The 12,533-nt window shown below is 33.3% G+C and overlaps 1 pseudogene; it reads left to right on the forward strand.

The window, feature by feature from the left end:
• LOC107006207 lies at positions 1–4,715 on the forward strand (annotated as a pseudogene).
• The last annotated feature ends 7,818 nt before the right edge of the window (positions 4,716–12,533 follow it).

Consider the following 12,533-nt stretch of genomic DNA (forward strand, 5'->3'; position numbering starts at 1 on the left):
ATGACGTTTCAGAATGAAGATGGGGGATGGGGTTTGCACATTGAAGGTCACAGTACAATGTTCAGTACATCACTGAGTTACATATGCATGAGGATCCTTGGAGAAGAACCAGATGGTGGTGAAATAATGTGTGTGCTAGAGCAAGGAAATGGATTCTTGATCATGGTAGTGTCACTGCAATTCCTTCTTTGGGGAACATGGCTCTCGGTATGATTTATAACCTTATAACTTTTTAGAAGAATGTATATTATAGTAGGATTAGATTTATATACACTGATGTTGAACTTATTGGTTATATACTACATACATGCCTCTTCACTTATTGTGGACGGTTAATTGAAGTTATCATTTAGGTGACCTGATTTTGCAAAAGTTCTTTCTTATGGTTAGTAATATAAAAGGAACTTGTTAAATTGTATCATTCTCCATTGTCAAGTACGAAATCTTGTAGTGTCATGTGAATGCATTCTTCTTGTTGATAAGTCCTCTTTCTTCTCATTCAGATTCTAGGAGCTTGAGTGGTTAGGAACCAATCCAATGCCTCCTGAGTTTTGGATTCTTCCATCTTTTCTTCCCATGCATCCAGGTTGATCTTTATTTTATTGCGCATACATATGCATTCTAAATAGTCGGTTCATTTCGTTGTAGATATTTATTTTGGGGATTTTCTGTGGAGTGTTTTCTAGTTGATGCCTTCTCTGTTGGTGTCGATATATTGATCTTCAAAGTGTTTTGACTCTTAATTTAAATGCAGCAAAAATGTGGTGTTACAGTCGAATGGTCTACATGCCAATGTTTTATCTCTACGGGAAGAGATTTGTTGGTCCAATCACACCTCTCATTTTACAATTGAGGGAAGAGTTATATGATCATACAACGAAATTAACTGGAAAGAAGTACGCCATCTATGTGCAAAGGTACGACTATCAAAGGTCGTTTGATTAACGAGATTAGAAAATATCTCGACATAATATTTGATAGTATTTACCTTTCTAAAACATTGCCTACAGACCAAATGAGTCCTCATTGTTGAAGTTAGCATAATTTCTACCAATCCTCAAAAACAAGCTTGTTGCTGCAGGAGGATCTTTATTACCCTCATCCATGGGTTCAAGATTTGATGTGGGACAGTCTCTACATGTGTGTGGAGCCTCTATTGACTCGTTGGCCTTTCAACAAGCTAAGAAATAAAGCTCTTGAGGTTTCCATGAAACATATACATTATGAAGATGAGAATAGCCGATACATCACCATTGGATGTGTTAATAAAGTATGGCAACATATTCATTTTGTACAGATTACATAATACCTGCATTTTCTTAACGACTTCAATCATTTGACACTTATGTAACATATGGATGGTGTACGTATTGTGTATGCTTGCTTGTTGGGTTGAGGATCCAAATGGCGGTTATTTCAAAAAACATCTTGCTCAAATTCCAGAATATTTATGGGTAGCTGAAGATGAAATGAAAATGCAGGTTGGTTGTTTCAAATTGGTTTTGTAAGCAAGGAAATCATACTATTTCACCAGCCACAATGAGTTAAGAAATAGGATTGTGTTTGTAAAATAAAAAGAACTAGCCTCTTCTCCTATTTTGAAGTGATGCAAACAATTTTTTACTGAACTTATTGAGTGTTTTGTCACTGAATTGCAGATTTTCAGTAGTCAAGTATGGGATCTAATTTTGCAATTCAAGTATTATTGGCCAGTGAGATGAATGATGAGATATTATATACTCTTAGAAAAGGACATGAATTCATAAAAGAATCTCAGGTTGAATTTAAATCATGATTCATGGGCACAGTAAATCTCTCAAAATATGAACCTTATTAATGTAAATGAGTTCTTAGTAGGTGAAGGACAATCCTTCTGGTGATTTTAAAGGGATGTATTGGCATATCTCAAAAGGATCATGGACTGTTTCGGATCAAGATCATGGATGTGCAAGTATTTGATTCCACTGCCGAAGCATTAAAGGTATCTAATCATTCAATGAAATAAGATTCCAACTTCTTGTAATTACTGAAAAATAATAAGATGATAATGCTAGTAGATTGCCTAATATCTTCTTAATATTGTTTTTCTAGTGCTGCCTTTTGTTCTCTACAATGCCTTCCGAATTAATTGGTGAGGCGATCAAACCTTCACGACTGTATGACTCAGTGATGTTATTCTTTCCTTACAGGTAAAAACTGAGAAATGTGTCAAATTATTGGTCATTTAATCTGAAGTTGTCTGTTGATTGTAAAACAATTCCAAGCGAAACCTTTAAGACATGGCTACCTTAAATTCATCTTTTCTGAATTTAGTCATTCGTGATTTGGCTCATTTCTAGTAATATTGAGATTCATTTGAAATAAACTACAGAGCAAAAATGGGGGTTTAGCAGCATGGGAGCCTGCAGGAGCCTCAGAGTATTTGGAGGTAAGTAAAATAATTGTATGAGTTTGAGATTGAGATTCACGATGTAGGAAACTAGGAATTTTATCTAAGTACTTCATTTAAAGTTGTTACGAACTTCAACTTCTTCTACAGTTATCCAGAACCTGAATATTTAACTTTCTTGTGCTGTTTTATTCATTGACAGTTGCTCAATCCTACTGAATTTTTTGTGGACATTGTCATTGAGCATGAGTAAGATGTCTCTAGCTTCTCTCTTTCCCTTTAGCTTTTTTCCCATTGCTAGTCTCCATTTTAGATCACTGTTTACATGTCAATCAAGGTATGTTGAGTGCACTGGTTCATCAATCAAGCACTTGTTTGGTTTAAAAAGCTATACCCTGGACACCGAACCACAGAGATTGACAATTTCATTAATAATGCTGTTAAATATTTTGAAGATGTACAGAAACTTGATGGTTCATGGTATATGATGTTTCTCTTGTGAGCCCTTGAACTTTCTTCTGTATCGATACATATGAAATGATTAATTGTGTCAACATACAGGTATGGTTGCTGGGGTGTGTGCTTCACTTGTGCCTCCTGGTTTGCTCTTGGAGGGCTTGCTGTAGCAGGTAAGAGTTATCACAACTCTGCAGCTGTTCGTAAAGGCGTTGAATTTCTGTTACGAACACAAAGGTCTGATGGCGGTTGGGGAGAAAGCTACCATTCTTGTCCAGACAAGGTAATGTAAGAGCCAAAAAGCTATGAAAAACAAGAATAACAACACCTATGTCTCAGTTTATGCAGTGTTGAGGTTGGTTTATGCTATGTTGCTCAGAATGTCACTTGGTGTGTGTCAGATCCTACAAAAGTTGTGTATTTTTGGACCATACGACATGGGTGCAGCAACAATTTTGGCGAGTCTGAGCAACATAGGTTATTTGTATTGTGGTCATGCATCCATCCTACTCCATTTGGAACCGTTTCATTGTAATACTGAATAATTCAAGTATAAAGATAAAAGTTAACTATGACTCGGGTTTGTATTTTATCAAATAGGTATACCGAGAGGTTGAGACAGATCACTCAAATCTTGTACAAACTGCATGGGCATTGATTCACTCTCGCCAGGTTAATTATATTCCTTTTGTTTTCCATTAGTAAATGCTGTAATTTATTCCACAAACTTTTGTATTTGGACAGGTTAATAGAGATCCAAGGCCCCTCCACCATGCGGCAAGGCTGTTGATTAATTCTCAGCTGGAAGTTGGTGACTTCCCACAACAGGTAGGGCTTTCTGCAAATTACAAGCTAAACAAAGGAGACTGGAATGGAGTAGATTGTATTTAAACAAAAAGGACATAAATCATTCATATAGTCGACTCAAATAATTTTGTCGTATTTGTTTGATATTGATTAGTAATATAGAGAAGTAAGATCTTTCAAAAAATATCCCAAATAAAGATCATTAAAACCAGTTTTATTAATAAATTGCTTTTATCGGAATTCATAGATATGTGCAGGAAATAACTGGAGCTTTCATGAAGATTGCATGTTGCATCATTGATAATGTTCTTAACGACCTAACCTCTGGAATCACAACTCGGTCATACATAAAGAACCTCTGTGTTTTTCAAGCATTTGTGTCCATGGTTGAACCCCAATAGGTGAAGGAAGCCCTTCTTGATGAGGATTGAATTCAAGCAATGCAGGAAGAGCTTAACCAATTTGAAATAAGTAAGGTATGGTATCTTGTTCCACCAACTTAAGGGAGAACAATAATTGGAACAAAATAGGTGTACATGATCAAGCTCGATGAGAATGGAACAGTCAAAAGAAACAAGGACAGGCTTGTGGTTCAAAGGTATAATCAGGAAGAAGGAAGTGAATATGATGAGATCTTTGCTTCTGTAGTGATACTTGAATCCATTTGATTACTCATCGCTTTTGCTGTATTTAAAGAGTTCACTCTCTATCAAATGGATGTAAAGAGTGCATTCTTGAACGGATACTTGAAAGAATAAGTATATGTTAAGCATCCTCCTGGGTTCGAACATCCTGAGTTTCCTAATCATGTTTACAAACTGAATAAAGCTCTGCATGGGTTGAAGCAAGATCCAAGATCATGGTATGAAAGGTTATGTAAGTTTTTCTTAGATCATGGACACTCAAGAGGTAAAGAAAACAATACTTTTTTAAAAAAGAACAAATAGAAAAGATTTGTTGATTGTGCAGGTATATGTGGATGACATAATTTTTGAATCTACAAATAGCCTGATTACTAAAAAGTTTGTTGAAATTATGAGTGGAGAATTTTAAATGAGTATGATAGGGGAGCTAAGTTTTTTTCTTGGATTACAAATCAAACAAACTCCCACAGGTACCTTGATTCATCAACAGAAATATGTAAAGGAAATGCTTAAAAGATTTAACATGAATGATGCAAAGGAAATTGATACTCCTATTGATACATCCACTTAGCTAGATATGGATAAAACAGGTGCATTTGTTGATCAAAAGCTGTTCAGAGGAATGATTGGGTCTCTCTTGTATCTTACTGCAAGTAGACCTTATATCGTGTTTAGTTATGAACTTTGTGCTAGGTTTCAAGCAAACCTCAAAGAATCTCATCTTAAATTTGATAAAATAATTCTTAGCTATCTCAAAGGAACTACTAATTTGGGACTCGGGTACTCAAAAGGAAGCAATTTCAACCAGGTTGGTTATGCTGATGCTGATTATGCTGGATACCTGGTTTACAGGAAGAGCACCACAAGTATGGCCCACATCCTTAGAATATGTTTGATATCCTGGTCCACCAAGAAATAAATCTCTGTTGCCTTATCATCTGCTGAGGCTGAATAAGTGGATATTGGATCTTATCGTGCACAATTGCTTTGAATTTAACAAAAAATACTTGATTTTTGTATGGATGTTGATAGGGTTCCTATCTTGTGTGATAATACTACCGCTATTAACATAGCAAAATATCATGTGCAACATAAGTGTACAAAATACATTGATATAAGACACCATTTTTAAAGATATAATATAGAGAAAGGTCACTTATCAATTATGTTTTGTTCCATTAAGGAACAACTAACTGATATTTTTACCAAAGATTGAGTAGAGAACATTTTCAAAAAAAAAAAAAGGTTAGACTTAGGGATGATTAAGATTACACAATTTCCCTCCCTCAATGATTGCCTAGAAAATTGTATCTATCATAATTCATGGGTATTTTAAGTATAACATGAAAAATATCTAGCATATTAAAATACAATAGCTTGAATATCATTTTTGTCCTCATTAGCTTTCTGTATGTCACATGTATTGTTATTACTATGAGCAGATAAAATAGGTATGTGTCAATTTGTGAAACAACCCTAGAGTACCCCCTAGGTGTCACACAACGTACTTGACCTCTTGGAGGTCTTGTACAAGTCTCTTAGCTTTCATTCATCACATAGGTATGAAAACTAGTGAGAAACTAAAACTTCTCACAATAATAAGGAAAACTCTTTTATAAAACAAATTAGCACATATTAAGAAATTCAAAAAGGATTTAAATTATTCAGTTTCCTTAAAATGCTCAAATTAGTTTAAATCAAATTAAAACATGATTTTTTTTCATTTTTTTTCTCTTTATCACCTTTTAAAGCTTTTAATAAATAATAAATCATTACTAATTAAATTTTACATTATATAGTTACCTTTTAAAAAACAAAATCTAAATAATAAGGATTTTATTTTAAATAATTCCCTATTATACGGTTGCCCAATAACTATCCACCCCCATCTCAACCAATACATACACAAACATCTTCCCCTAATACACTCCATCTCTCCCCAACATGCAAAGATATTTTGATCTTCCCCAAACTCCTGCCTCACTCATCATCTCTTTTCAACACGCAAAGATTTTTTGTTCTTACCCAAAGCCCGCCTCACTCATCTTCCCCATTATCCCTCTCAGATCAGTTCATCCCAAAACCCAAACATCTTTCTCAGATCAGTTCCCCATTTAATTCATATAGAATGTCTAGGAAAGGTAGTGAAATCCCAAGTAAAAGTAAAAGATTGGTCGATGAGTCTAATGACTTTCATGTTCCTTCATTCGATATATTGTCACAAACTCAACTGCAGAAATCAAAGGAAAAAGAGAAGTGTAGTTCAGTTAATTCGAAGATGGAAAAAAACAAAATCAAAGAGGCAAAGGAAAGAGGCAAGAAGAGGAAAGGAAAAGAAATTAGAACATCATCAGAATCCAATTCTGACTTTGCTGAGGATTAAAAAAATACAAAATCAAAAAAAATAAAAGGCATTGAAATTGATCGATCAACAAAAAAGTTTTCAAAAAAAGCATCAGAGACACAAGCTACAAATAAACCCAAAAAAAGTTGATAAAATCAGTAAAAAGATTATTTCAAATTTGGATTACAACGTGTTGTGTTAGTGTATTTAATTTTTGTTTTTATTTGTCAATAATATACTACATGAAATTTGTATGATATATGTATGAGTTGAGTTTTTAGTATTTTATATTATAATTATATATGAATATTGTGATTTAGTGTTGTATGTTTTGTAAATGATATAATTTGAATATATAGTATATGATTTGATACAGAATAAATGTATTAATTTTGTATGATTTTGTGTATGAAATAATTGGTCATTATCAATACAGGAGTTTATGCATTATATATTACCTTTGTATCCTATATGTATAAAATGATATTATTGTCCAGTAAAATATGTGTATGAATGATGTATTAATGTTGTGTATCCTATAATTTTGACTATTATAATAAATATTGCAACTGTATATTTTATTTTTTGATTATGATGTATGAATTGACGTATTCATACTAAATGAGATTAGTTTGTAGTTTAAAAGTCACATATTAATTATTTTTTAAAATTGAATATGTATTAATATTGTTTGAATTGTGTATGAACTGAGGCATATAGTTTGTATGATTTCTGTATGAATTGAATTAAATGTCCATCGAATTTGTATTAATATTGTATGAATTTTGTATATAATTTGTATGATTTGTGTATAAATTAATTGAATGTCAATTTAATATAGCATTGTATATATGATTCTTTCTATGAAATTTGATAGTATATAAAAAGTAATAATTTAGTTTTACAAATTTTATAGGAGAAGAAGGTTCAAACACATTTATCTTTCTGTATCAACATGATTGTGTTCGCTGATTTGTTGACCTTCCTCGGTCAAGATAAGTTTCAGCAATTTTTACAAGAAATCCCATTTGAATTTTTTTATGATTTACATAACATAAAAATTCGATGTCAATTGTTGCGTCATACTTTCCTTCTTGAATCTGAAACTGGCAGGGATGACATGTTCATTATCAATGTAAATGGTACAGAGTTACATTTTGACTTAAAAGAGTTGGTCGTTGTAATCGGTCTAAAATCTGGACCAATTTCTGATTTTGTTTCTGATCCATCTGTTCCAAATAGATTAATTGCAGAAAATTTCGGAGACTTTGACAAAGTCCCCAAGTCAAATTTTTACCACAAGTTTAAATTGGAAAACTTTTGGGAAGAAGATGACCGTTTATAATCAGTTCATATAATTAATACATACTTCATACACATTTAATATATCATTCATTGTCCTACAAACTACTCCAATTAAACAAACACAATATAATTTCAATACAAAAATAATACAAAAACATATATTTTAATTTCAATAGAAACTAGAATATTCTTTTTTTTTTAAAAGGACTTTCATAAACAATTGATACACGTATACTTTTCATACACTAATAATACAAACTTCAGACTTCAAACACGATATACGTAACATAACTATTTCATTAAAAAAAAAGAAATATACAAACTGTTTTCAGATAATACAGTTATTAAAAAAATCGAACACTGTTTTACATGTAAAAAAAACATCAAATTAATTAAAATCAACAATTCATAATTAAAAGAAACAAATCATAATTAAAACTAACATGATAATTTCAATTTCCACCATGTTTAATTAATATTGACATAATGTTCTCCATCAGATCAAATCAAATTATTACAAACGCCAAAATTTATCAGGTTACTAAAAAAACGAACTGAAATATGCAGATATGAAAATAATCGTGAAATTTTGGGGGAAAATGACTTCTACGTTGATGCCAATCTGAAAATAATCGTGAAAATTTTAAAAAAAGATGAATTGTAACAATGATGCAAATAGGTTTCCAAATGCCAATCTGAAAATAATCTGCAAATTTGAAAATAATCGTTAAAATTTGGTATAGTTTTTTAAGGAATTAAATCAAGAAAACTAATATCATTTAAACTAACTAGAGATACTCAAGGCAATGATGCTAATCTAAATTTTTTTGGTATCCCTAAAAACGTGTTAATCTAATATTAATTTTTAATTAAAATCCCTTAAAACATGCTAGTGTACAGTTTCAAAACGTACTAACTACATTTAATGTAATTAATAATTTCATTATTAGTTTGTTTGTGTGTTAATTAGGTATATTAATTATCCATTGTTAGTTTATTTTTATTTTTTTATTAATTGTTAATAACAATTCTTTTTAATAAATTATAATTAACATTATATTTATTAATAGAATGCTATAGATTGAGATATTAAATGTTATAATTGAAATTCAGACTCTAATGCTATAACTTGAGAATATTACTATATAAAATGCTATATACCTAATTTACACAATTATAGGCCCTTGTGGAAATAATAACCTACGATGAGATATATATAAATTTGTACGTGAGTTTTATGGGATAGTTGAGTTAATTATTGAAATAAAAAATTTGAGCACGTAAAGTATAAATAAGAAATAAGATAACACTAACTAAATAAATTTAAAGATTAAAAAAATTAATTATAGCATGTTTCAGCCTGATTCCAGTGATCTTCGATGAAGATTACCCCACAAGCCTGGTGAATAAAAAAACTGACAACTATGTGGTGCTATAGAAAAAATATGTTAGCAAAAATTTCAAAGTATTTAATTGTGAGAATTTTTTAATCTACAACATAAACATTCTACTTTTATAGGGATGGATTCCAAAGATCTAATAGACAAGAATTATTTTCTCTTAAATCACGTTAAAGGAATAATTAAATGACATTTAAGAATAAGAAGAGTAACACCAGATATTTTCTGGGATTGTTATATAACGACTATTCTTTTGATGACTCTCCATCCGAGTGTTTAAGCCTTAGCTTGGTCTGATTTTTAAAACTCAGTTTGGTCTTTCTTCGGCAAGATCAATCACATTATTTACCTTTATTTTAGAGTTATTTCTTTCATATCTTGCTACGCATTTGCATCTGTTGATGTGTTTCATCTAGCTTTACCATATACAAATAGCCCCTCATTCAGCATATAAGTCTTTCTTATTGTCTTGTGAGTGTTAATAATTTACATTTCTTATACAATACGAACACAATTGAAAGTATTTACAATAGAAAAGCATATCAAAATCAATCGGTGTTCAAAAGGAATAAATTATGGGCGGTTCAATGATTCAATTGAAAAATAACTTAATTGAATTACCTGAGGAAAAAACCCAACAAGTTTAGTGATCTAAATATGAGTTTAGCCTTTTTAAGCCATCACTTAGTCTTTGAGCCTTGTATGTAATTTCAAGTAAGGTGCAACTTTTCTAAGTCATAATCATGGTTTTACCTGCATACAATTTCAGTTTGTAAGCATTGTTATCTCAACCTCTGCCGTAAGAAATTTCTTGTTTCTTCAATCTTCCACTATGCTTTTTAGAACAAATAAGAAAGTCCTGCTCTTTTATCACCGACTTTCTTTTTCCCGTATAAATATCCTAGGCTCAATTGTTGATTCATTCCTTGCTATAAACCTTATTTTTGTCTCTGCCTTCGTTCTCAATTTATGTTACTAATTTTGAGAATGTTGATAAAGGTGTGAAAGAAGCTTGGGTGAGATGGAGGATGAGATTGATGACATCATTTCACCACCTCTCATGTCACGACCCAAAACGAGCCGCGAGTGGCACCCACACTTACTCTACTAAGTGAGCGAACCAACAAATCTAAACCCCAACATTTACTAGTATATCAAATTATGAATAGCAAAAATAACGCGGAAAATCCAAAACTTATTAACGTAATCAATTAAATAAACTTCTAAAGTTCAACACTCATTATTCCCAAAAATCTGGAAGTCATCACATCAAGAACATCTATCCTCAAATTACCAAGACTAAGAGTATTTAAGAAGCTAAAATAAGTAAAAAGATGGTCCATGTCCGAACTTCAAAGACATCAAGACGTGAAGGAGAGAATCCAGCCTGAGCTAGGAATAATAGCTCACCCTTAAATCTGACGTGCTGAAGACTGGCTAGAGTTGAGGGCGAGTCGAAGTCGATGGTACACTTGCTGCAATTCATAAAAGGATAACAAAGAAGAAAACAAGTAGGGCTCAGTACGAGGCAACATGTACTGAGTAGGTATCATCGGCCAACTCAAAATAGAAATCAGTATATATTAAACAATAGTATAAAATCAACTACAATACTTAACAGGTGGCAACAACAAACACGTGAACCATAGACAACAACGCCATATTGGTTACACCATCAATCACAACATCAAGCACACCTATGAGGACTCATGCCTCCACACCATACTCTTTTGGGAAATAGGTTCTTTGAGTTCGAGTACATTAAGTAAATTCAAGATTTCTTGCCTTTAGTGTTATTGTGTCGGAACGTGACACTCCGATCCCCTAATACCGTGTCGGAACGTGACACTCCGATCCAATAACCCGTGTCGGAACGTGACACTCGATCCCCTAATACTGTGTCGGAACGTGACACTCCGATCAAATAATCCGTTAATTATCATTTAATATCACCACTTTTTCTTTCGTTAATAAATTTCATCGAGCCTTCTTTATTCAAGGCATTACTTCGATAGAGATGGTTCAAGATTAGAATTTCACATTCTCATAATTTTAGGCCAACCACAAACCATACAATCAAGAACATACAACCACACAACCAAGTACATAGGAGACTTTACAATATCATTCAATACATATTAATTGCTATTTAGAGTTTATCTATCACATAGAATTAAACCATAACCTACCTCCACCGAAGAATCGAAATCAAGCAGCTACCTCCCCAAGGCCTTTGGACCTTTTCAATCTACGTCGCTCGCTCCCCTCGTTCGTTCCCGTCCTTCTCCTCTTTTTTTATTTTTCTTTTTCAGATTCTTTTTACCCTAATTATCATATAATCAATTATACAAGATGATAAAAGTAACCCACTATTTATTTTAAAGTTATCTCCTTTAACCCCCAACTAACTCAATTATAAACATTACCCCACTAATTTCATAATAATAATTATGAATAGTCCAAAACACCCCTTTAAAAATTTAGCGGAAGTCTGACCGAGTCGGGGTGACGCAGCTTGTGACGGTCCGTCCTATCTACGACGGTCCGTGCTGCAGGTCCGTCGTGAAGTTCAGAGAGTCGATCCCAGTACCCAGATTCCAAGAGTTGAAGTGTTTCGGAACGAAGACCCTGTGACGGTCCGTCGTATCCATGACGGTCCGTCCTGCAGGTCCGCCATGAAGTTCAGAGAAATACTCACGTACCCCGATTCCCAGAGTTGAAGTGTTTCGGAACGAAGGCCCTGTGACGGTCCGTCGTATCCATGACGGTCCGTCCTGCAGGTCCGTCATGAAGTTCAGAGAAATACTCCCGTACCCCGATTCCCAGAGTTGAAGTGTTTTGGAACGAAGGCCCTCGACGGACCGTCGTACCTATGACGGTTCGTCCTACTTATCGTCGAGGGTAATGAGGAGAGCAGCAGAAGAAATTACACAAGTATGGGACGACGGAGTCCATCACGGTCCGTCACGACCATGACGGTCCGTCACGTGGTCCGTCGACCCAGTCAGTTTTTATCAAAAATAATTCTACTGCTCGAACCGACTAAACAGGTTGTTACAATAGATACCAATTTACCCATCGTTCACCCTCGAACGATCACCGGAAGAAAAGCAAGGGCGAGAAACAGTACCTGAATCTGTAAAAAGATGTGGATATCTTTCTTGCATATCCGCCTCATTCTCCCAAGT

Source organism: Solanum pennellii, chromosome 12 (assembly GCF_001406875.1).
Source record: "Solanum pennellii chromosome 12, SPENNV200".
NCBI classification, from domain to species: Eukaryota; Viridiplantae; Streptophyta; class Magnoliopsida; order Solanales; family Solanaceae; genus Solanum; species Solanum pennellii.